At 40.0% G+C, this 24,211-nt stretch overlaps 1 protein-coding gene across 1 annotated transcript in view; it reads right to left on the bottom strand.

Moving 5' to 3' along the window:
* Positions 1 to 21,598, bottom strand: part of PLCH1 (phospholipase C eta 1) — a 230,467-nt gene extending 208,869 nt beyond the window's left edge. The window contains exons 1-4 of the mRNA XM_019627783.1: positions 20,638 to 21,598; positions 15,152 to 15,277; positions 14,173 to 14,229; positions 9,943 to 10,039 (exon numbers count right to left, since the gene is read on the bottom strand). The gene's annotated coding sequence lies outside the window, so the exon portion shown is untranslated. The remainder of the gene's footprint in view (positions 1 to 9,942; positions 10,040 to 14,172; positions 14,230 to 15,151; positions 15,278 to 20,637) is intronic.
* Positions 21,599 to 24,211: the final 2,613 nt, after the last annotated feature.

Here is a 24,211-nt window from a genome sequence, read left to right as displayed (position 1 = left end):
AATGGAGTATTACTCTGCTATAAAGAAGAATGAAATCGTACCATTTGGGACAATATGGATGGACCTAGAGACTATTATGTTAAGTAAATTAAGTCAGTTGGAGAAAAACAAATACCATATGATTTCACTTATATGTGGAATCTAAAAAACTGAATGAATGAGCAAAGTAAATAGAAATAGTCTCAGAGATATAGAGGAAAAACTGATGGTTGCTAATTGGGAAGGGGGTGGGGATGAGGGAGAAGGGGAAGGGATTAGACAGCATAAATAGTAACTACAATATTGCCACAGGGATATGAAAGACAGTTCGGGGAATATAATTAATGATGTTGTAAATATTTTGTAGGGTGTCAGGTGATCACATGTCTTGTTAGGGAGACCACTTCAAGGATGGGGTAGAAGCTTGATCACTGCACTGTACACCTGAAGCTGATGTTGTATAATGTTGTATGTCAACTATAATTGAATATATATATATATATAGTTACGGGATGTGGAGTATAGTATAGTGTGGGAGTGGAGTCAAGGGAATTGTAATAGATATGTATGATATGGGGGGAATGGGGCAGTGGATTGGGGGAGGGAGGTTGTCACTTTGAGGGGTAAAAAGTATAACTATTGCACTGTGTTGTACAGCTAAAATTAATTTAACAAATGTTTATTTCACAATAAAAAAAGAAAAGAAAATCAGTGGAATTGACGCTATGAGTCTTCCAAGACTTGGTCATAAAAAGGATACAGCTTCTGCCTGGCTCCCTGTCTCTCTCAGGATGCTTGCCCTGAGAACCCAGCCACCCACTTGGAAGAAAGCCCAGGTGTAAGTGCTACAGCTGATTGCCCCAACTAAGCCCTCAGCCAACAACCAACATCAACCATAGATGTGTGTGAATGAACCTGAAGACGATTCTAACCCCCAGCTTTCAAGTCTTCCAGACATAGAGGAGCAGAGACATGCTATTCCCTTCTGTATCCCCATCTACATTTCTGAGCCACAGAAACAGTGAAAGATAAGTATTGTTGTTTTAAGACACTAAGATTTGGGGTAATTTCTTACATAGCAGTAGGTAACAAATATAGGTAACACCCTCAGATACATCCAATGAGGGTGAGACCTTCAACTCTTTGAGGACCCAGACAAATCCCAGAGTATACAATATTAAGATACTTGAGCACTGGTTCACATCATGGACCAGGCTTTCCAACTTCCAGATCTTTTTGCTCACACTGTAATCACTGCCCTTTTCTTTAAGGGCTGGGTAAACTGCCACTGCCATCCCAAAATGCCCTCAAAAATCTCTCCCTCCAATTTATCTAAAACTCTCTCATGCACTGAACTACCATAATCCTATATACCAATTAATGAGTACCTACCTATGTATCAGGAACTGTGATATGGCTTTACTCAGTCAGTGGGTCTCAACCTTGACTACACATTAGAATCAATCACTTGGGAAGCCTTAGAATCCTTATTCCCACGCCACACCCCTGACCAATTACATCAAATTCTCTGGATGTGGGACTTGGGGATTGGTGTGTTTTAAAGCTCCGTGGGTGATTCTAAAGTGCAGCCAAAGCTAAAAACCACTCTTCATGTACATTATCTCCATTCCTTGAAGAAACTCTTCTGAGTGAGTGTTTTTAGGAAGAGGAGGCTCAGAGAATGTAAATGGTTGCGCTAAAGCACAAAGGTATATACAGCAAAACCTTGGATTGAGAGTAACGTGGCTTGCAAGTGTTCTGCAAGACGAGCAAATATTTCCAATACATTTTAACGTGGTAAACGAGTGATGTCTTGCAATACGAGTAATTTGTTTCCGGAACAAATTATGCTCACAAACCAAGGTATTACTGTATACGTAACTGAACCCTATGGCTTTCAGGTTGTGTGCCTCTATTTTCATCAGCGCTTGCTTGTCTTACCTCCCCTGGCATCTGTTTGCTGCTACAAGGTAGGTGCAGGCTGTAAGCTGTCTCTGAGTGACAGGCCTGGGCATGCACAGACTACAGGCCCCCAGTAAACATCAGTGATGCCTTCACTATATGCCCAGACTAAAGGAAGGAGGTGTCCTCTCTGGCCTCCAGAATCAGAGCAAACTACTTCAGAATTTAGAGATGGAAGTGGACATGATGAATGGAGTTAGTAGGGCTGGGGCAGGGGAACAAAGAGCTGTGTAAAAAAAAAACCACAATTTTTCATTCAACCAGATTTACATGAGCCAAGGACCCCAGTGCTCGCTAAGGGAAAGCAACTGAAAGGGACCTTAGAAATCAGCTAAGCCAAACCTGTCATGGTGTAGCCGGAAGGAAACTGAGGCCCAAAGGACGTGTAAGTAGCAAAATAGCACTGTTGGCTATTAAATAAAGTGGCAGGAAGCCTGCCTTGGCAGTCCCAAAGCAGGGATCTCTTGAGTGTTTCATGGTCCCATTTGTGTGAACACAATACATAAAAATATCCACCCAAAATACACTTTCATTGATTTTTTTTAAAAATAGCAATTTAAATTATTAGAGATGTACTTCCACGGCAGCTTGTACTCAATTTGAAGTTATCTGGTCAATATTTGGGTAAAAGCAAGATGTTTAAAAATTAACTCTTTTAACTTTCTTTTGGAGCTTACAAAATGTTTATTCCACCTCCTAAGAGGTCTATTTTAATATCAGATTCTACTATGTTGTAGCCTACTTTTTTTACTTAATAACTTACTAATATGTTGACACTCTTGTCATAGCAATAAATATACTTCTACAGAAAAAATTAATTTGGAAAAAGAATTGTAATTAACTCTCTTCAAAGACTGCACACTCCAAGAAACAAAAAGAGCTATGTAAGCATTCAGAGGAGATTCATGCATCAGATGGACTATAAAAAAATATTTTAAAAGTTTAAATATACGTAAGTTCACTTTATAAATGATTAATAACTCCTATAATCAATCTAAATTTCTAATTTTTGACATTTTTATCTGTAGGTACATGATTAAAACTGCCCATGTGAAACTATACGACAGTCAGAACACTGTAGCAGTAGGACTCCACCAATTAAAAAAAAAAATTAGAAATTCTAGGATGACCATGGCCAAGTTTTTTTTAACTAGTCCCGAGTTTCAAAGTGTGACTATATTTACTTAGTCTTTTCCCAAGGGATATGCTGCATTGAAGTCATTTATTTTGGTAGTAAAGGATTCCCTCACACCCCTTGAAGGTATTTAAGAATAAAACCTGAAATCTTTATCTTTAGAATTCCCTTAGTTGTTTTAACACATGAAGCAAATCTATATCTCTGCTTTAACACGAATTTTATGAAAGACTACACATCTGTTCAAGTCACTTAAATGGCTTAATAAAAAGTATTCAAGTTCATATATGGACATCAGAATTCTAACACTAAAGAAAACAAGAACTAGAAAAATCCCTAATAGGGAACTTTGTGGGAGGGGAATTTATATATTTATTCATTCATTCATTCATTCATTCATTCATTCATTCATTTATTAAGTAGAGGGATTTGTCTACTACATGCTGACTACTCTATCTACTGCGAGTACCACCACCACAGCCCATTCTCCTCTGGTACCTCTCTTCCATAAAAACCAATACTCCCACTCCCAATCTTTTACATCCTTTCTTAATAATAATATGTTGTTGGTAAATCACTTTAGATTTATACAACATTTCCACTTACATCTTGCATTTTTTTAATGACCCTTACAATAGCCCTATGAGTAATGCATTATTAAGCATGACTCCAGCAAGGCTAAGAGGAAACTGTAGGGTGCAAACCCATGTCTTCTGACTCCAAATCCACAGTAACAGTCCCCCAGTCCAGAGCGACATCCACTTTTTCCAGCAGTGTTGACTCCGTGATACTCTGCTTCCCTGTGGAAAGAGCCTAGCATCGTGTTGCTCGTGATAGACAAGGCTAATTCTTCCCACCTTGATCACTCAATCCAAGTGCACTGTGGGCCAACAAAGGAAAAGAGACAGGAGGATCTGACTAAATGACTAAAATACATCGCTTGTCCCTCCAGCCAGGAGCCTCTGGAGTATACAGATTGGAGGTGATTCAAAGTGTCGGTCCTTTGAGTATCAAATAGTGGAAGGTTTCTTTGAAGTGTGAGTAAGCTACCTGGACCAAGTTCAGAAACACCAAGGCCAAGTTTTCTAGTCAGACATCATGGTGTAAAAATGTCTGAGGGACTCATGTGTTCTCCAAATTGCTAACGAGGAAGAAAGCTATAGCCACATATGCACACATAAAGCATAAACTCACCCTGTTGTTGAAAAAGGGATAACTGGCTTATGGAATGTAGTAAGGCATCAGGGACAATGGGAAAATGCCTGACCAGAAGTCAAGAGGCCAGATTTGCAGCCCAGTCCTCCCGCTAACCAGACTGTGAGGTAAATCTCATCACTTCCCTGTGCTTCGGCTGCCTCATCTGTATAACCACAAAAGGAGTATGGTAAACGATGCTTTCTTAGAGCTGCCAAACTTAATATTCCACATCGTATTAATAAATACTATGGGCAACCCCTCCCTAATATCCCAATCCATTCATCTTTAATTATAAAATAGTCCCGAGAAACCAGAGTTAATCCCCATTAGTACTACAGCATTTATCTTATATGAAAAAGTGCTGATTTTCTTCTCTTTAAGCCTTGCTGAGAGAGCAAAGACATAATAGGCTCTGACAGTAACATACATAAAACAAGATGCTTAAAAACAGGAAGGCATAGGGAAAAAGTTCCCAAAACTAAGTCCTGCACCTCACAACCTCTGTCACAATACATTTGGGAATTTCTGTATCCAGGTATCCCTGCAGGTTGGGAATTCAAACTACAGGCAGTCCCTGACATATGATGAGTTTGACTTACGACTTTCCAATTTCACAATGGTGTAAAAGTGATACCCACACAACCATTCTCTTTTTCACTTTCAGTACAGTATTCAACAAATTACTCAACACTTTATTATAAAATAGGCTTTGTGTTAGATAACTTTACCCAACTTTAAGTGGTCTGAGCATGTTTAAGGTAGGCTAGGCTAAGCTATGATGTTCGGTAGGTGTATTAAATGCATTTTCGACTTACAATATATTTTACCCACGATGAGTATATCTGGACATAACAGCATCGCAAATCAAGGAGCATCTGTAAATCCAGTTAAAAGCTAAGATTTCAAATAAAGCTGCTCCTTCTCACATTTCTCCACTAATTTTAAGACAAACAAATTAAGAGAATTACACAGTGCAGAAATGGCCCAGACCCAGACCCAGGCCGACAGCTTATAAAGCAGTCAGGCCCAGAAGGCCCAGTCAGAGGGGCCCCACTCTACCCCCCAGCTGGCAGGTCACTGTCCTCCCCCACTTCCCACAGGTTTCTAAGCTTTGCCAAACTGGTTGTAAAAGGGCTCTGCAAACAGCCTAATTCCATAGCTAGCCCCCTCCCAGCTACGTACACAAAGAGAGAGAAATAAAAGGATACTTTGTTCATTTTTTAAAGCTCACAAGATACACCACTAAACCCCAAGTTCCGTGTGTGTGTTGGGTTTTTTTCTTTTTCTTATTGGAATCTAGCTTAATGCACTGTGGTCACAGATCTAGCCTGTTTGATACTTGTCATTTGATAATTGTTAAGACTTGCTTTATGCCACAGTTTGAAGTCACTTTTTATAAATGCTCTGTGTTTGAAAATAATGTGTATTCTGCTGTTTTGATATGTATGATTCTCACATACCAGCTCAAAGTTATTAATTGTATTGTTCAAATCCTGTATGTGGTAATTGACCTTTTTCCCACTTTATCAAGAACTGAGAAAGTATATTAAAATTTCATGAGAATATATATTTCTCATTGTAGTTCTTGCTTACTTTATATCAAGGCCATGTTATTAGAGACAATAATCTTTTTATATTTGAGTTGCAACTTTTTAACCAATATGATCCTCTTTGTCTCTAAAAACATTTTGGGGACATTTAAATTCTATTTTGTCTGATGTCAATATTGCCAGCTTTCATTTGGTTTTTAATCACGCATTTATTTTGTTTTACTTCTAACCTTTCTGTATCCTTATATTTTACACATGTCTTTCATAAACAGCATATACCTGAATTTTCATTTTTCATCCACTCTAACAATCTCTGGTGCCTTTAGACTTATTATAATGACTAATACATATGGATTTGTTTCTACATCTTATTTTGTACTATTTATCTTGTCTATTCTATACTTTTCTCAGCTTCCTTGACTTTGAGATTATTTTTCTCATTTCAATTTTCCCCATTAGCTAGAAAGTTATTCATTCTTTTACTAATTTTTAGTGGTTGCCTTAGAAATTTTAACATGCATGCTTTACTTGTAAGTCTAAATTTAACCAATATCTTTAACTTCCTCCTAAACTATGCAAGAATTTTAGAAGATATTAACTCCTTTTGCTTCTACAACCTATGTCACTTATTTTATCTAGTTCCCACTGAAGACATTATTATTATTATTATTTTGTACAATCAACATGTGCTTTAACATACACATTTTCCCTTTCTTTGCTCTTCATTACATCCTGCTTGTGAGACCTTCCATCTGGAAATGATTTTATTTTGCCTTAAATACAGTTGACCATCGAACAAGGTGGGAATTAGAGGTGCTGACCTTCATGCAGTTGAAAATCCACTTATGAGTCTACAGTTGACCCTTCCGCATCTATGGATTCAACAAAGTGCAAATGGAAACTGCGGTGGGAATGTGAAAATACTGAACCCATCCAGGGTTCATTGAATCCTCAGATGGGAAACCTACCGTTACCACTACATTTATTGAAAAAAAATCACAGATAAGTGGGCCTGCACAATTCAAACCCATTTTAATCAAGGGTCAACTCTATATCCCTTTAGTGAGGATTGCTAGAACAAAGTCTCCAGGTTTTTGTAAGTCTGAGAAGTATTTTGTCCTTGTTTTTTAAAGATTTTTTTTCAACAGAAATAGAATACTAAACTCAGAGTTAATTTCTGTCAGTGCATGAAAGATAATATTCTGCTGTCTTCTGGCTTCTGTTGTGGCACTGTCAGGATAACTTGTCATGTCTTTGAAGATAAGCTGCCTCTTCTCTCTGACCTCACTGAAGATCTTCTCTTTACCTTTTCTGTTCTGCAATTTCATTATATTTTGTCTATGTGTGGATTTCTTTTTGCTTATCCTGATTGGGATTCATATAACTTCATGAATATATTAAGTGATGCTTTTTATTGTTCCTTGAAAATTCTCTGATATTACCTCTTTATATGTTGCCTCGTCCTATTTTCTCTTCTTATTCTGAAACTATAATTAAATTTATGTTGAAAGTGAATTCTCTATCTTCCACATTAACCTTTCTATTCAGTTTTTCATTACTCTGCTACTCCATGTTGCCATCTGAAAATTTTCTCCAAATCTGTCATTCAGGTGAATATTTCCCTGTTCCACTTGGATTAATACATTGTTAAATCCATACATTGAGTTATTTTTAATTATTGTATTTTCATTTTTTCAAGTTCTATTTGCTTCTTTTTCAAATCAGCTTAGTCTTTACAGTTTCTTTTCTCAGCTTATATTTTGTGTTTAGTGATTTTTTTTTTAACTATGAGATGCTCATTTTCCTTCTAATTTTATTGGTGGGGATTCTCCGAAGTCTTTGATAAAAATAGACTCCTCCAAAAGAGGGAGAAATTTTGGTTTCTGCTTAGTACCAGGGATACTTCCAATATAGAAAGTCTTTAAATCAAATTTTCATCTTGAGGTTTTCCTGTCCACCTAGTTATTACGATTCCAGATGCACACTTGCATTAGAGCTGGTTTAGAATCACAAATTCTCAAGACCAAATAATTAGGCATCTACTAAGTAGCAAGGTTTATGATAAGTGATTTTCCTTACAGTCTCCTAGGGTTGGAAAGATTAAATGATATTTTTGTTTTTATTTTTAGTCCCAGCTTTATTACTGAAGGATACACACCCTCTTAAATGTCTTACCTTGTCTCTCCACTACCCTCAGGCCATGAAAACAGAAGTTCAAGTTAAGCTGGTTTAGCAAATGTCCTCAAGGCAAAAGCCAGCTTCATAGCCCAGGAGACACTTCTTCACTTATGTTTTGGCTTAAATATTCATTACTTTCTTACTGGTTCATAGCATTTAAGAAAATTACCTTTCTATTGTAACCAGCATTTTTAAATCGTTTCAGCAGGAGTGTTGGTAAATTATATTGCTACAAACAAAATTCAACCCTGGCAATTTACATTCAAAGCCATGGAGACTTGGAGTTTGATAGCCATATCAGGAACTGTTCTAGTCCAAAAAATATTAGTTCAGTGACGGCCATTTTGAAATACCTGCTGATATTTTTTGGCACTTCCTACGTACCAGGTATTATGGTAAACATTTTACGTATATTATTTTATTTAATCCTTACAATGATCCTAAGGGCTAGGTATAATTACTATCCCCATTTTACAAACAGAGAAACTGAAGCACAGAGAGAGATTGAGCAATTACCTAAGGTCCATAGCTAGCAATCGACAAAGTGACATCACTGGGATTTGAACTAAAACAATCTTACTCCAAAGATTGTACTCTTAACATCTATGTAATTTTGCTTACTAATAAATAATAAAAATGAGAGGGAGGAAGAGAGCGAGGGAGAGCACTGCTAAGATATTGCAGTCAGTAATGGAATCGAGGCTTTCCAATTTACCATCCCTTCTTATACTCATGTCAGGATTGGCATATTCCCATCACTTTCTTATATATCCATTTTTCTTTAAAGTGAGCACACAATGCAAGCTAGATTGAAAAAACAACACCCAAAGGAGTCACAGTGGGTAATTAAACTCCCAGCAGACATCAGTCTTGAAACCTAGCTTTTGATCACATTTGAAGACTCTTTTCTTGATGACACACTAAAAGATTTTTTTTTAAAGATTTTATTGGGGGAATTGGGAGAAGGGACAGTGCTGGGGAATCGGGGAAGGGGAACAGACAAGTTGCCATCCCTCTGTTCCTCAGTCTAGCCGTGGAGGACGCCGCCCACTGTCCCATGTTGGTATTGTGATCATTGCGTTCTTCCCGGCTGAGGCAGATCGGTCACTGGGCACTGGACAATGGCTCACGGGGGCTCACAGCAGCTCACGCTGCCAGCCGTTCACACTGGCCGCCGGACATCCACGGCAGCCCACGGCAGCCCACTACAGCCTGCTGCAGCCTATGCCATCGCTGACGACCCACAGCAGCCCAGCTCCAGGTGGGGCTGTTGTTCACCATCTTAGCTGCAGAGGGCAGTGTCACTGGCCCATGTGGGATCCAAACCGGTGGCGCTGGGGCTCAGAGCCCGTGCTCCCAAGTGAACTCCCAACCAATGTGGCACTCGGCTAGCCCTTTTTTTTTTAACAATTCTAATTTCATCTACTAACGCATAGATCTAACATTCAAAAAATCCTTGATTGATAATAATTATCTCTAAACCAGTGATTTCCAAACTTTTTAAATATTAGAATTGGACCTCAAAATAGCTCTACCCAATTCCTTCATATATAACAATGCCCAAAAATTAGTCTCAGAAAGGACCCCTTCCAGAGAAGAGCAGATGTCCCAGTTTTCCCTGAGTTCATCTCACCCTTTCTTGTGTCCACTAGAGAGAGAGAAGGGAGCTTATCACTAGGACTGTGTTGGATTCTCATCTTCACTACCCCTTTTACCCAGCAATGAGGAGTGCAGCTCCAACATGAGATCTGTCTTGAACTGGGCAATTAAACCTCCAGTCAACGCATTCTCTCCTTCCCTACACAGCACAATAAGTAGGGGAAGTAAAATGTTAAGATTTGGAAGGAATGTGAAAGTCAACTAAATGCACATTATTTAAGAAAAGTTAAGTGTGCTCACCCTGCTCCTCACAAAGCAATAATCAAAAACCTATTCACTTACTTCTTCTTCAAAGTCAATCTTTTAATGTATACTGGAAAGAATGAAGTGATACCTTCTCCTCTGAGGCTCTGCTTAAAATGGGAACTTGTGAAGTCACCTGTAAGTGAGTAAAAGAAAAGCAAATTTCATCTATAACAAGATACTAACTCTTTACCTATCATATTAGCAAAAATCAAAGTTTAATGTCAGGGCCGGCCGAGTAGCTCATTGGTTAAGAGTTGGCTTGGGAGTGCAAATTCTGAGCAGGAGGGCCGCTGGTTCAGATTCCACATGGGCCAGTGATGCTGCACCCTGTACAGCTAAGATAGTGAACAACAGCTTGACCTGGAGCTGGGCTGCCATGAGTCGCCCGCGAAGGTGTAGGCTGCAGTGGGTCTAGAGTGGGCTGCCATGAGCCGCTGTGAGCAGCTGTCCAATGGTCAGTGACCGATCTACCTCAGCTAGGAAGAGCGCAAGGATCACAATACCAACATGGGCCAGTGAAGAGACGTCCTCCACAACTAGACTGAAGAACAAAAGGACAGCAACTTGTCTGTTTCCCTTCCCCGATTCCCCAACACTGTTCCCTCTCCTCAATTCCCCAATAAAAATATTTTTTAAAAAAAAGTTTAATGGCATACTGTTGTTGAGGGTGTGGAGAAATTGTCAGTTTAATACATTTCTGATAGGAGTACAAGTTTTACAAATTCTATTAAGGCGAATTTGGCAATATTTATCAAAATTACAAGTGTACTTACCTTTAACTTGGCATTCCTACTTCCAAAAAATATATCCTATAGCTGTACTTGAACATGTGCAAAATGGTGACTATATAAGGTTATTCACTGTACCATTGTTTTCCAAAAATCAGAAGCAATCTAATTGTCCATTAATCTGGTTAAATTTTAGTATATCCATACAGTGGAAAATCTGTAGCCATTAAAAAAAAAAAAAACTGAATAGCCAACACAATACTGAAGGAAAAGAACAAAGTTGGAAGACTGACACTATCCAACTTCAAGACTTACTCTAAAGCTATAGTGGAGAAAGCAATAGTGGAGAAAGAATAAATAGATTAGTGAAATAGAATAGAAAGCCCAAAAATAAGTAGAATCAACTGATCTCTGACAAAAGAGCAAAGGCAATACCATGGAGCAAAGACCATCTCTTCAACAAGTGGTGCTGGAACACCTGGACATTCACATGCAAAAAAAATGAAATTAGACACAGACCTTACACCCTTCACAAAAATTAACTCAAAATGAATCACATATCCCAAAGTAAAATGCAAAACTATAAAACTCCTAGAAGATAATGTGGGAGAAGACCAAGATGACCTTGAGGATGGTCATGACTTTTCAGCTATACCACCAAAGGCACGATCCATGAAAGAAAGAACTGATAAACTAGACTTGATTCAAATTTCAAACTTCTTGTGGTCTGCATCACAAAGCAGGTCTTGATCCTGGTCAAGAGAATAATAGGTCTTTACCATCACTTTAATGAGACTATCAATAGGTACAAGCACGCCTCGGATGTGTCCACCCTCAGCAGCGGCAAGAAGAGCCGGGAGATGGAACACAAGACCTTGACTAGTGAGACTGCACTTCTGCAGCCCAGGCTGAAGACAGAGGTCTCAGAACTGTGTGACAAAGCGAACAAAATGTGCAAGTCAAGGAGCAGGTGCTGAAGTCGGTGGTGGAAGCTGAGCAGGTGGCGCTCGCTGGCAAATTCAGGAAAGACACTGACATCAAGAACCAGAGGTTAGCTCAGGAAAGCAAACGGAGCTAGTCGCCAAGATTGACCACATCTTGGATGTTCTGTAGCCACTACCAGGTGTCCTCAGGTGGGCCCAAGGTGCTGCACTTTCAGATGGCAGGTGTGTGTGTGTGTGTGTGTGTGTGTGTGTGTGTGTGTGTGTGTGTGTGTGAGGGGGTGAAAATCCAGGCCAGTGAATACTGGCATCTGTATTTTACAAAAAGCCTTCAAGAAAGAGAAGCTAGGCCCTGCCTCAGGCAACACAACCAGCTTAGTTTTTGTCCCTAAAGCGTTCCTTAAAAAGAAAAAAAAAAAAAACACAAAACTTAAATTCCATCAAAAACAAAATATCTTTGTGTTTTGAATACAGAATTTTTCATTATTTGATTGTTTTTCCTTTGTTCTAAAGCCTAGGATATCTTTCAAGCCTGTAAGCCCCGTGTTTCATACCTTTCTAATTCCTGATGTTTGGATATTTTGCAAGTGTGTGTGTTGTGTGTTTTTTAAAGCATGTGTGACCAAATGAAAAATAAAGCAGGGACTGTGAACATTTGTTTTGTTCTGTTGAAAAAAAAAAATGTTTAACTTCTGTTCTGTGAAAGACAATGTCAAGAGAATGAGAGAACAAGGCACAGACAGGGAGAAAATATTTGCAATTAACACATATGATAAAGGACTGTTATCTAAAATATACAAAGAACTTTTAAAACTCAATAATAAGAAAACAAACAACTGATTAAAAAATAGGCCGAAGACCTTAAGGTTGTCTACCTCATCAAAGAAGATACATAGATGGCAAATATGCATATGAAAAGATGTTCCACATCCTACGTCATGCGGAAATGGAAATTAAAATGAGACAGCAGTACTGGCCATTAGCATGGCCAAACTCTAGGACACTGACAACACTAAATGTGGAGCAACAGGAACTTTCATTCATTGCTGGTGGGAATGTAAAATGTTAGACATTTCAGAAGACAGTTTGGCGGTTTCTTACAAAACTAAACATACTTTTACCATACATTCCAGCAGTCTTGCTCCTTGATATTTATCAAAGGAGTTGAAAACTTATGTTCACACAGAAACCTGCCTGTGGTTTATAGCAGCTGTATTCATAATTGCCAAATCTTGGAATCAAGATGTCCTTCAGTATGTGCATGGGTAAGTCAACTGTGATACATCTGGACAATGGAATATTATTCAGTGTTAGAAAGAAATGAGCTATCAAGCCATGAAAAGACATGGAGGGAACTTAGATGCATATTACTAAATGAGAGAAGCCAATCTGGAAAAGCTACACACTGTAAGATTCCAACTATATGACAGTCTGGAAAAGGCAAAACTACTGAGCCAATAAAAAGATCAGTGGTTGCCAGGGACTGAAGGGTGGGGGTGCGATGAATAGGCAGAGCACAGGATTTTAGGGCTATGAAAAGACTCTGTATGATACCATAATGATGAGTACATTTCATTATACATTTATCCAAACCTATAGAATGTATAGCACCAAGAGTGAACTGTATTGTAAACCATGGACTTTGGGTGATTATGATGTATCAATGTAGGTTCATCAATTTTAACAAATGGTAACTTTGTAACCATTTGTAATAAATTGTAACTCTGGTGGGGGATATTGGTAATAGGGAGGTTATGTATGTGTAGGGGTAAGGGATACATGGGAAATCACTGTACCTTCCCCTCAATTTTGCTGTGAACCTAAAACTGCTTTTAAAAAATAAAGAAAAAAAAAGAAAAAAAAAAAGAATTAAGAAGCTCTATATGCCGATGTGAAATCATATACAAGATATAGTTACAAAAAAAAATACAGAATCATGTGGAAGGTGTACCAACATCTGAATTTTTTAAAAAAGGAAAAAAGCATCCACGTATATTTGCGTGTGACTGTGTGTGTGTGTGTGTGTGTGTGTGTGTGTGTGTGTGTGTGTGATCTTTGAAAAAATACATAAGAAACTAGTAACACTGTTCACTGTTGGAAATTAGAGAAAAAACTGGATGGCTCAGAGACAGAGGTTGAGAGGGAATACTCACTAAAGGACCTTTTAGGCTTTAAAAAAATTTAAGTCTGAGATTGTATGACCTATTCAGTTAGACTTTTCCAACAAATAAAAAGCAACATCACAATAAGAAGTTTGGGAGGAAAATATAGGCTTTTCTAATTTACTTTACAAATTTGAGATGAGAAATTTTCAAGAACGTGCTGAGAACTGGACCCAACGTGTGTTTTTGATTTGGACTGAAACTTGGACATTAAATAATAGATTCACATTTCTCTTTTGATAATGAAAAAGAAGTTGGTCCACAGTTTGTGTTTACTCTCTCTTCTAAGAATGTATTTTAATGACTTACTCAGTAAACAGAAAAATACTTCCAATTCACAACCTATTGAAAACAAGAAAAGCTGTGGTTCAGAATAAAACACTCGTTTTTGTTTTGTTTTGTTTTGTTTTCAGAATAAAACATTTGTATACATACTTTTTTTTCTTTTTCAATTTGAGAAGAAAAGATTCCTCTGGCATTCACATTCAGACACTGCTGAGGAAAATAAAAGAATCATCACATTACAGGGATTTCTCTATGCAGAAAAATAAAACAGTGTGGGAGTAGAAAAAGGAACTTTTTAGCCTTCACTCTATTATAAATATGCTACCAGCATAAGATGGGTTTAGTTCCTCAGGAGTGGGAGGAATCTGTTTCCCATTGGCCCACTGAGTCTGAAGGCAGCCAATAGCTGAGGCTTTATGACAGGGAAGAAAACTTGAAAAATCAAAAAAAAAATCTCTGCAGTCCTGTTATGAAAATCCAGAAAAGCTTAAGGAACACTGCTTTAAAAAATTACACAGAGTGAAAAGAAATATTACTAAATGTGAATTTTGGTGAGATTTTAAAAGATAGTAAGAAAGAGAATTGCTTTTCTTTTCTTTAAAATTGCTTCTCAGTCGCCTACTTCTATCACTTAGGAGCCAGGGGGTGATTACTTATTTATTTCTTCATTATTAAAACCCAAGTATTCTTTTTTTTTAATTTTATTTATTAAGTTGAAGGTTCAAAATTCAAATGGCACAAAAGGATATACAACGAATAGTTTACCTCTGGTATCTATCTCCCAGCAACCAACACTGTTAGTTTCTTGTGTATCGTTCTAGAAGATATTTTATATGCATACAAGAAACCCTCCCTTTTTTTCTCTGTTACACAAATGGCTGTATGGAACCAATCATCTTTACATTGAAAGGAAAATCAAATTGTCTCTACATAATCCTAACTCCTTATATGAACACCTTACTGTTTTCTATAAAGAAATCTCTTTTAAAACAATAATTTTCTTATTGGGGGGAAAATAAATGTTTTCAATATCTCCCACATCACTCAAAGTTAAGACAGAGTTGTTTGACAGAAAGAGGTCTAGAGAACTAAATTAAATTGCATAGGATTACATAGCAAATCAACTCACTTAACTTCTGGTCCAGGATTCTGACCCCTGAAAAAAACCGCATACATCTTCAAAGTTCCCACCAGGGGTAGTCTTGCAGACGTTCCATAGCACTCCACAGAGACCTGTTCTGAGGTGCAGAGTCCCCTTCAATTAAATGAAGAAGGAAAGGAGAGGGGAGTGGGAAGCTGAATTCAAATGTTTGGTTCTTGTGGACTAGCAACAAGGAAGTGAAGGCGGATGAAAGAGAAACCATGACCACCTTAGATCTGTTAATCAGTAACTCACATATGCTAGCATTAAACTAGATCCTTCTGCCTTCCAGTAGCAATTTAACAGGCACCTGAGTGGCTGCACAGCCTCATAAGTCCCTTGCTCAGTTCAGAGCCAGCCATAGAGAAAAGAGGCTTGCTAGTAGGATAAGCCACAGAAAAACTCAAGAGGAAAACCCAGAGAGCCTTCCAGGGTCCCATGCAGCAAATGAAGCTGAGGATGAATTCCAAAGTGGAGTCCAGCATGCTTTTAAGTTGTGGTGTGCTACTAAGAACACTAGGCCTGGGGTTTAACAGCCTAGTTCAAGGTTCAAGTCCCAGCTCAGCTGTGTGAGTGTGGACATGCCTGAGCCTTCATTTCTTCCTGGGTAAACCAGCTCAAAACTACTGCAAATCTGAAACCAGCTCAGCACAGTCCAATTTCAATTTCCCAACACCATGGCAGAGCAGTTTGAGGAGCAGCAAACTCCAGTTTCTGGCAACAGGCTTGAAATTTTCAGCAACTGTCCAAGGTGATTTCAGTCTCCAATTTGAAAAACATTACAGGAAGACACCATCTGTTCTATCCAACAGTAAGTCTCTCAATACTATTTCAGGAAAAATAAGTGAGCAAAGTTTGTATATGATACAACCAACATCTAAGTCTTGGGATGCCAGAAAACACATTAAAATCACGAGGGACGGGTTCTCTTATAGGCCCACCACAATTAGACAACAATTCAGTAGTGATACATGGGCCGCTTTGATGTGGAAAAGTATCTGTAAAAGAGAACCTAATCACCCTTCACTTCTAAACAAATAGCCAACACAGTTTATAAACAAAGTCTTGAATGTTTTTCTGGAGCCAGGCCTGAATTTATAACCTTCTAACCTCCATACAGGAAATGCAACTTCTCCACTCACCAAAAAGCTGATCAGAAAACAACTTCTGTCTTTACTTTGGCTGGAGTGGTGAATTGGAAAAGAAACTAACCTCTTTGAGCCTCCTCAGTAACATGGGATAAGAATTCCTGCATCTCTTCATTATTATGAGTTTTAAAGTGACATAAAGTGAATGCCCAGGCACCCGATGCAATGAATTAATGTTCATTTCCTCCTTTTCTTCCAGAACTCCTTGTATAAGGTATTTACTAGACAATATCCAGAAAACTGTTTCCTCTTGTATTAAATCCTAATCATGCCAGGATCCCTCAGGCCAAAACTGATACTGAGAAAGACATTTTGCATTTATACATGTGTACCACATACATTCTCATGATACACACATGCTTATGACTAAATATATAATCAGAAGGTGCCCACTGTCAATTCAACTCAACAAAATTAGATTAAATCACATAACATTGCTGATGTTTAACCATTTTATACCTACAACTACAGCAATTTCATATGGTTGCAAATATCAAGTCTGGAGCAAGGATTTCATATCTGCCCGCCCTAGACTTCCTGGAAACAACAGGATCATTAGAAATCAGAACATTGGCATTTTCATCCCAGTTCCGCCACTGACTTTAAGAAAATCATTTAGCAACCTTGGGCCCTGGTTTGCTGATTTAGATAACAAACACAATAGATGCGTTTTTTGGCTCTGTAATTTTATGACAATTTTAAGCAGGCATGTAGTTTAGTGCATCCAAAATGCAGAGTTGGTGAGAACGTTTTTAACTTTGCTATAAAAGTTTTCTTAGCTATCCCTTCTGCATCCATCCTGTCCTCTTTTACTTTGAAGCACAGAAGACAGAGACCTTGATGATAATAACATAAAGCTGTGTAAACTTCTTCACGGGGCTCTTAAAATGCACTTCTAATTCGGCACACCCTACCACAGCAGTACTGGATTTCTTCTTAAACAAAAACGGTCATGGGTGTCAAAGAGATGTGAGTGAGTGTCCACTGAACTGTGTCTAAATGATTTTCCTTGTGAGCAAAGCCAGCCTGGAATAAGCTCCTATGAGTGAGAAGAGAGAACATGCTTCCCAGGCAGAGGAGGCATTGTTCAAAGTAATGAGTTCTGCACCACTTGGTCCACAATTCACAGCTGAGTCTGATTTTCCTAGACAAAGAGCAATAACCAAATGAGGATGCTCTCCAGCAAGCTTCTCGGAGCCAATCATTGTTAGTTGACTCATGAGGTGGTGAAGGAGGCTACAGTCTCCCTAACCTTCTATGTCCTAGGAATGACAGGAGGAAACCTTTGTCAGCCTTGGTCAATGTTAGGCCGAGTTTGTCATGGCTGTAATGGATTTCAATAGTCTAAATTCACTAAAAATGCCTAGAAGTGATTCCAGCTCAAAAGTTAAACAATGTTTAAATGCCCTATTATGTTCCTTTCATCCATCTATCATAATTTTATATACCCCTTCTTTTTTTGCTCAGAAAAATGAACAGCCATGATCCTTTAAGCGTGCAGACCAACACTATTCTTAGAAGGGAGAGCAGGAGGTTTATTATGTCCTGAAACATGGAGCCAGAACAAAGGACTACTGACTCACTCACCTTATCTTCATCTAAGAAACCTGAGAATTACAGAGAATTCTCTGTTCCTCCCCAACTCAAGAACTCCACTTGCCAAGACGAGGTTTTAGGGCTGAGTCTGTACTACAAAAATATAAGAATATAGGTGCATGCAATGTTCACTACCATATATATAGACTCTTACCTAAAACACTCAAAAACAATGTTCAGGATGTTTTTCTAATCAAAGTTTAAGCATTTGTGTCTGAATCTAGAAATCTGATTGCTCGGCACTAAATCGACTGTTCTTCTTAAGGGGATCCTAGGTAGTATCCCACCCTGAAAACCTCAAAAGCATCAGAATTATTTCTGAACTCACAACTCTTAATTCACTGAGGGCAGGAATCTGGATTTATTTATCTTGTCTTACATATAATTAGTTTTCAATAAATATTTGTTGACTAAATGAATTAATCAAGTAGAAAACATTTAATTAAGAGTTTTCCCATTATGACAACCTAACATAAAGCACCTTTATCATATTCTATTTTTACAAGGCTATCCTTATAATTATTTAGAAGACTAATTCTAAAAATAAATTTAGTTGATGTTGAAAATGTATCAATCAGAAGCAATGACTTTAACAGTTTTTATAAAGAATTTAGTGCAGCTATAAATCCTGGCTCTGCCCATCCACCTTCACTCCCTTTGTCTCATTCCCACTGCCTCTCCCCAGCCTCCCCTCAAGCACTCCCAATCTCATTATCCCATGATCTGCTAAACTGCAGTTTACCTCCTGGAACCAGCAGAAACACATGTCACTGAGAATTAGGGAACTGGAGCCAGTTACAAGCCACCAAATAGGGTCACAAAGTATCTGAACCTGAAAATTAAGAGTTTTTCTATTTTTTTTAGTTATGAGAAAAGGGAAAAAAACTTAACGAAACTTTTTTTTAACATTCGACCTAGATGGGCTGCATGTCTAGGCATTTATAATGAATGGGGTGGGAGAGAAAACTTTAACAGCCCGTTATTTGCTAATCATCTGAAAAGTAATATTATGTTGACTTCATTTGCTGATAGAAGGATATTGTCTGAAAACTTCTAGCACCAATAAACAGTTGCAATTCTTGAAGGCAAATTATTTTAAAATAGAATAAAGCAAGACAGTGCTCATATATGACTTGATCTAAGGTTTTTTTATGCCACACTTTATTCCAAGAAGAATAACTCCATTTTAAACTTTTACCAGCAGTTACATTAATTCTAACCAATGTTTACTGAATAGCAACTAGGTATATCAATCATGCTGCCAAATATTGATGCAACCTAAGAAAAATGAGCGAGGAGAAGCTACAGCTCCTTCTACATACCCCTTAAAATGTGTACCCTTGCCAGATGCTAATCTGTGTGTAAATAAATGGGAGTTTGAAAGGGGGATGGAGCTATCAAGACTCACACAATTTTAAGAAAAGGAAAATGACTCTCCTAATAGAAGAAGTCTTGAGAAATCTGACTGGTTTGCTCAAGGCTTCTTGAAACATTCCTTGCAGAAGATTTAGAAGATTAACGCCAGGAATGACCAAAACTACGGAGCAACTGGAAAAACAATCACCTCCCCTTGGATAGCCTTTGTTTCTTTTCACTGGCATTTATTTTACTTTGGTCCATTTGGAGCGCATCGCGTTCTCATACACATACCATGAGGAGACAGGGGGGCTGTGGGTTTGTACATGCCCCGCTCTCCACCTGCGGAAATGAGGCATAAGTCTGTCCTCAACGCTCAAGGGCAAGCACCTGACTAAATTTTTTGAAACGCCACACCAGGAAATAAATAGACTTTATTTGCCTCCACTTTCATGGGCTAGTAAAGAGGGGCGGGTCTCGATTACTGTACCAATAGGCAATTTCTCACCATTTTTCTTGCGTCTATGATCAAAATGGTACTGTTGCCGCCCAGGGTGGGGAGGGGGATGTCTTCTTTTTCAATTTAGTTGGTTATTGTTTTAATGCTGAACGCCTAAGGTCAAAAATGTAATCACAAACTGATTCCGAGTTCCAATCAACAAAGAAAAAGTCCCAGGGAGGAGGAGAGAGGGCGGCGCAGACGCCCCACAGGGAACAGGGCTTTGGGGCGCGCGGGGTGGCGTCTCGGACTCGCGGTCCCGTCGCCATGGGAACCCCGCGCAGGCGCAAAATGCGCCGCCGCAACCTGCTTCCACCGCGCGGCGCCGCTCCGGTGCCCCTAGTTTATTCCAGGAAAAGGCAATGGAGTAAATCCTCCTCTCACTGAGAGCACCCGGTCTTCTTCGAGAGGGTCCTGAGTGGGGTCATCGAGCTCAGGAAGAACCGTGAGACTCCCCAAGCGTAATGGACACCGCACTCCCCTTGCTGGGAAAGGCGGACCTGCTCTCTCCGCGGACAGGGATTGGTCCCCGGGACCCCGCGAGGGGGGTGAAGCATCCAGCAAGGATGCTTTTACCCCCCACCGGGTGAAACCCCACCCCCCACCACCACAGGAGACCTGGGAATTAAGTTCTGGCGTAGGCTCACATACCCACAGCGTTCTGAATTATGGGACCCCGAAACCAGCAGTGGTCCAATTTTCCGCGCAGAGGCTTGCGGGATCCCCACGCACAACATTCACACAGTCCTAAAGAGCGTGTCTCGGCTGCGACTGCAGAGAGGAACTCGGGCCACCTGCTCACTTGCACACCTGGGCTGGCGGGCCAGTCCTCTTTCTCTTTCTCCACACCTCCTCGTTTCCCCGAAAGCACTGACCTGCTCAACTTTGAGAGTTCGGTAGATGGAGTCTTCAGAGTCCTCGGCAGAGAAGAAACCTCCAAAGTGCTGAGGTTCTGAGTTATTGGCTCCTGTGACTCTAACTCCAAAGCCCGATCGAGGGGCAGAAAAGCCCCTCCCCCCAAAGGCACTTCACCCCAGCAGCCTGCAGAAACCCCCAAGACGGGCTGGGAAGAGCGGAGCGCCTTCTCCACAACCTGCTTTCTCATTCAAATCCTCACGCTCACTCTGCAGCCCCCTCCCTCCCAGAGCCGCAGCTCCCGCAGAAATCTGGAACTGGAGCGAGGGAGAGTGGACTGGAGCTACCGCAGCCTCCAAGGGCCCCCGCCAAGTGGATGTAGGGTCCGAGTTGCTGGGCTTCGACCCGTAGGCCTACACCCGCTTGCGGGGCTCCCCAGCAAACAAGGGCCAGAAGCACTGGGAATTAAGTCTCTCCCCGCCCCTACTCCCGCCTCAACTTTCTAAGGTTCCCAAACCCAAGGACACCCCCTTGATAATCAGTTTGGGGCTGCGTCCCGGTGAGCCTCGGTCGTGGGAGGGCAAAGGAGTTCGGCGACACGAAGTTGGAGGTGAGGGCGTAGAGAATGAGAACTGTGTGCAGCTTGCATCAAAGTAAAATGTGTCAGGACCACCCATCTTATCGCCCCTCCGGTTTTTTTACCATTCTAAGAAACTAGGCTCTGTTATGCTGTTGTAACCAAGGAAACCCGCTTTGAGTAAAGTGCAGTTAAGACTGAGGAAGAGGGAGTGTAGGTAACACTCTGCTTTTATCTTCTCTCCCTCACCCCCCGCCATCTCATCTTTTTCCAGATTCTTCTAAGCGTTAACTGGCCAATTATTCAATCAGATCGATTTAGTGGGTGGTAGATTCAAGCGGGCAACGCGTGGTGAGTTGGAGCACGGCCATGGTGGAGGAAAGTTTGCGCACAGTAGGTACTCTAATGGTGATGAAACGATGAAATCTATTGAGCGCACCGCTGACGCGATGAGTGAGCAAGGTGGTACCGCGGCTGGAACGCTGACCACCGCTGGCCTCTGCAGCCGCGGTGTGATCCGGCGTCGGGATTCCAGGATTTACATTTATCAGCCTTCATTCAACCTGCCCTATTGTTAGTTCAAAGCCTGCCTGGGAGGGACTGCTCCTCACTCACCTTCAATTTAAAATTCTCCACCAATAAGAAGGTCCTAGAAAAGCTGGCAGCATGGGGCTGGCAGGGATTTTCTGGGCTTAGTGACAACATAAACTAAAATCATTTTCTTTTTCATGCGTGAATTTGCTCAGGAAGTTACAAATGAGTGCCTGAGCTTGAAGAGCCGGGTCTGGCTGTGGGTACTGTTTGACTGACAGAGTGCGTGTGTTGGTGGTGGGGTGGGGGTCGGACAGCACCGTGACCTCTAGCGCAAGATCTAGGGTTTCACCTTTTCATCCCACTTATCCGATACCATAGAAACAACCCATTTGTATTATTCAATTCAACAGAGGCAATTACAATGTCACAGCAAAGCACCATGGGCAAGAGGAAACTTTATCCTGAAAGCAAACCTGGACTCTCAAAAAAAAAAAAAAAAAGGAAAAGCCGCCAGAATAGTCTCTTCAATTTCTTCCTGCCAGGGTTCCAGTAAGAAATTAGTTTGGAAAAAGACGTATAAGGTGTTTTGGCTCCATAGAAAGAAACGTCCCAAATTTCCTCTTTTTTTTTTTTTAACATGCTCACACAAATCCCCAATTTATCAGAAATTAAAGAGATAACCCTTTTACACCCAAATTGCTTTTTGCTTTGTAGGCATGAGGTTTTTGGAGATTTGTTTGGCTGGTAATCTCTTTGGTGAATAGGAAGGACAGAAAAATAAAATCAGAGAGAGAGAGAGAGAGAGAGAGAGAGAGAGAGATTGATTCCAAGACAACCCCACACACAACCGAGAAAGTTATCTCCCTCCACCTCCTGTGTTTGTCTTTCTCATCTCTGAAAAATCAACCATAGATGTACATGTTGAAATAAACTGATACAAAATTCATAACAAGAGCACTTGTTTGCTATGCATTCTTTATTTTGTTAGTTTTAATGTCCATAATTTTGTGAATTTTACATTTTTTTAGTTATGCAATACTTCAAGCCTACCAAAAACAAACACCCATATAATACTCTTGCTCCCTCCACCCCTTCTTTTTTAAATAAAATATAACAGATACAGCTAAAACCCCTTCTCCCTATCTTCCTTGCCAAAGGCAGCCAATCTGATGTTGGTGTGAATCGTACTTAAGCATGGTCTTAAAGTGTTTAGGACATATGTACATATCCATAAACCTTTTAACGTAGCTTTTCCCTCTGAGTCTTTTTTTATACTATTAATCAGAGAAAAATCATTAACTAAAACCAAGAAAATATTGTTGTTACATAGCTAAGGTTTTGGAAGCAAGACAGAACTATTTTTCCCTGCTTGTGACAATCAGCGGGAATAATAACAAAGGGATTAGACAGTGGGTAATAAACAGCCTCTCTAGGTTACACAAGCTTTTCCATGGTTACCAAAAAGTCAATAGAAAAACAAAACAAATAATACCCCCTTACTTCACTGGCTACAGGGGAATTGGAAAAAATGGGATCTAGGTTAACACTTCTTTGAATTATATGTCCTATATGGTAGTAAAGTACCTTTTTTGGATGGTCTCTTGGTCACAAAAGCTATAATCTTTTAGTAACCATTTACCACTTTTCCAAGTGTTAAGGGACTCCTGCTGGTACCTCAATTCAAAATTGAAATCAGCCCAGCTGAAAAGTCTGGGGTTGAATCCTCCCTGTTTCTGCAGCGGGGGACCTCCATCGCGCAGTGAGTTACAGAAAGCCCTTTACAGCGGCTCTTTGACCTACCCTCCTCTCAGCAGTAAAAGGGCTGTGAAAGCACCGATTTTTCTTAAATGCCACTGACTGGTGAAAGACATCCTTCCCAACCCCCACTCTCCTCTCGCTTCCAGAGCGATGACTCTCATTAATTATACTGGCACAGCACTGCCTGGCCTCCCTTCTAAATAGCTGCCAGATTTCTACATATCACCTCTGCCTTGATACAGAATGTGCACTGACACCAGGATGACAGAAAACCCTGTAAAAGCTGCCTGATACATGCGAAGATGATTGATGCACCTTGTGGTGGGCCCGCTGTGCGGCATATCGCTAGGGTTTTTTTTTGGAGAACTGTACTAGGAATCTGCGTGTTGGAAGTAGATTTTTATAGCTGTACAAAAATGGTGCTTTCAATTGCAAAAATAGCCACATTTAAGATACTCAGATTTAATCAACAATAACCTTTAAGTTATATCCATGAAGCAAGAGAGCGAAGATGACTATTATCCCTGTTTCACTGAATGCACGGAGAAGTCAAGACAATGATCAAAGAGCTTAGTGATTATCAAGGAGGAGCTCTCCCTCTTACAAGACATATTTCTTGAGCACTTACATGTGAGCTTCCTTTATAGACTGGTAAGGGTGGGGAAAGCAGTCCCAGGGACAGCTCCAGACTGCCATCATCTCGGTTCATGATCCCAGAGGAAAGA

Source organism: Hipposideros armiger, unplaced genomic scaffold, assembly GCF_001890085.2.
Source record: "Hipposideros armiger isolate ML-2016 unplaced genomic scaffold, ASM189008v1 scaffold_16, whole genome shotgun sequence".
Taxonomy (NCBI): domain Eukaryota; kingdom Metazoa; phylum Chordata; class Mammalia; order Chiroptera; family Hipposideridae; genus Hipposideros; species Hipposideros armiger.
Note: the sequence above shows the minus strand (reverse complement) of the source record. Positions and strands in the feature narration are given on the sequence as shown.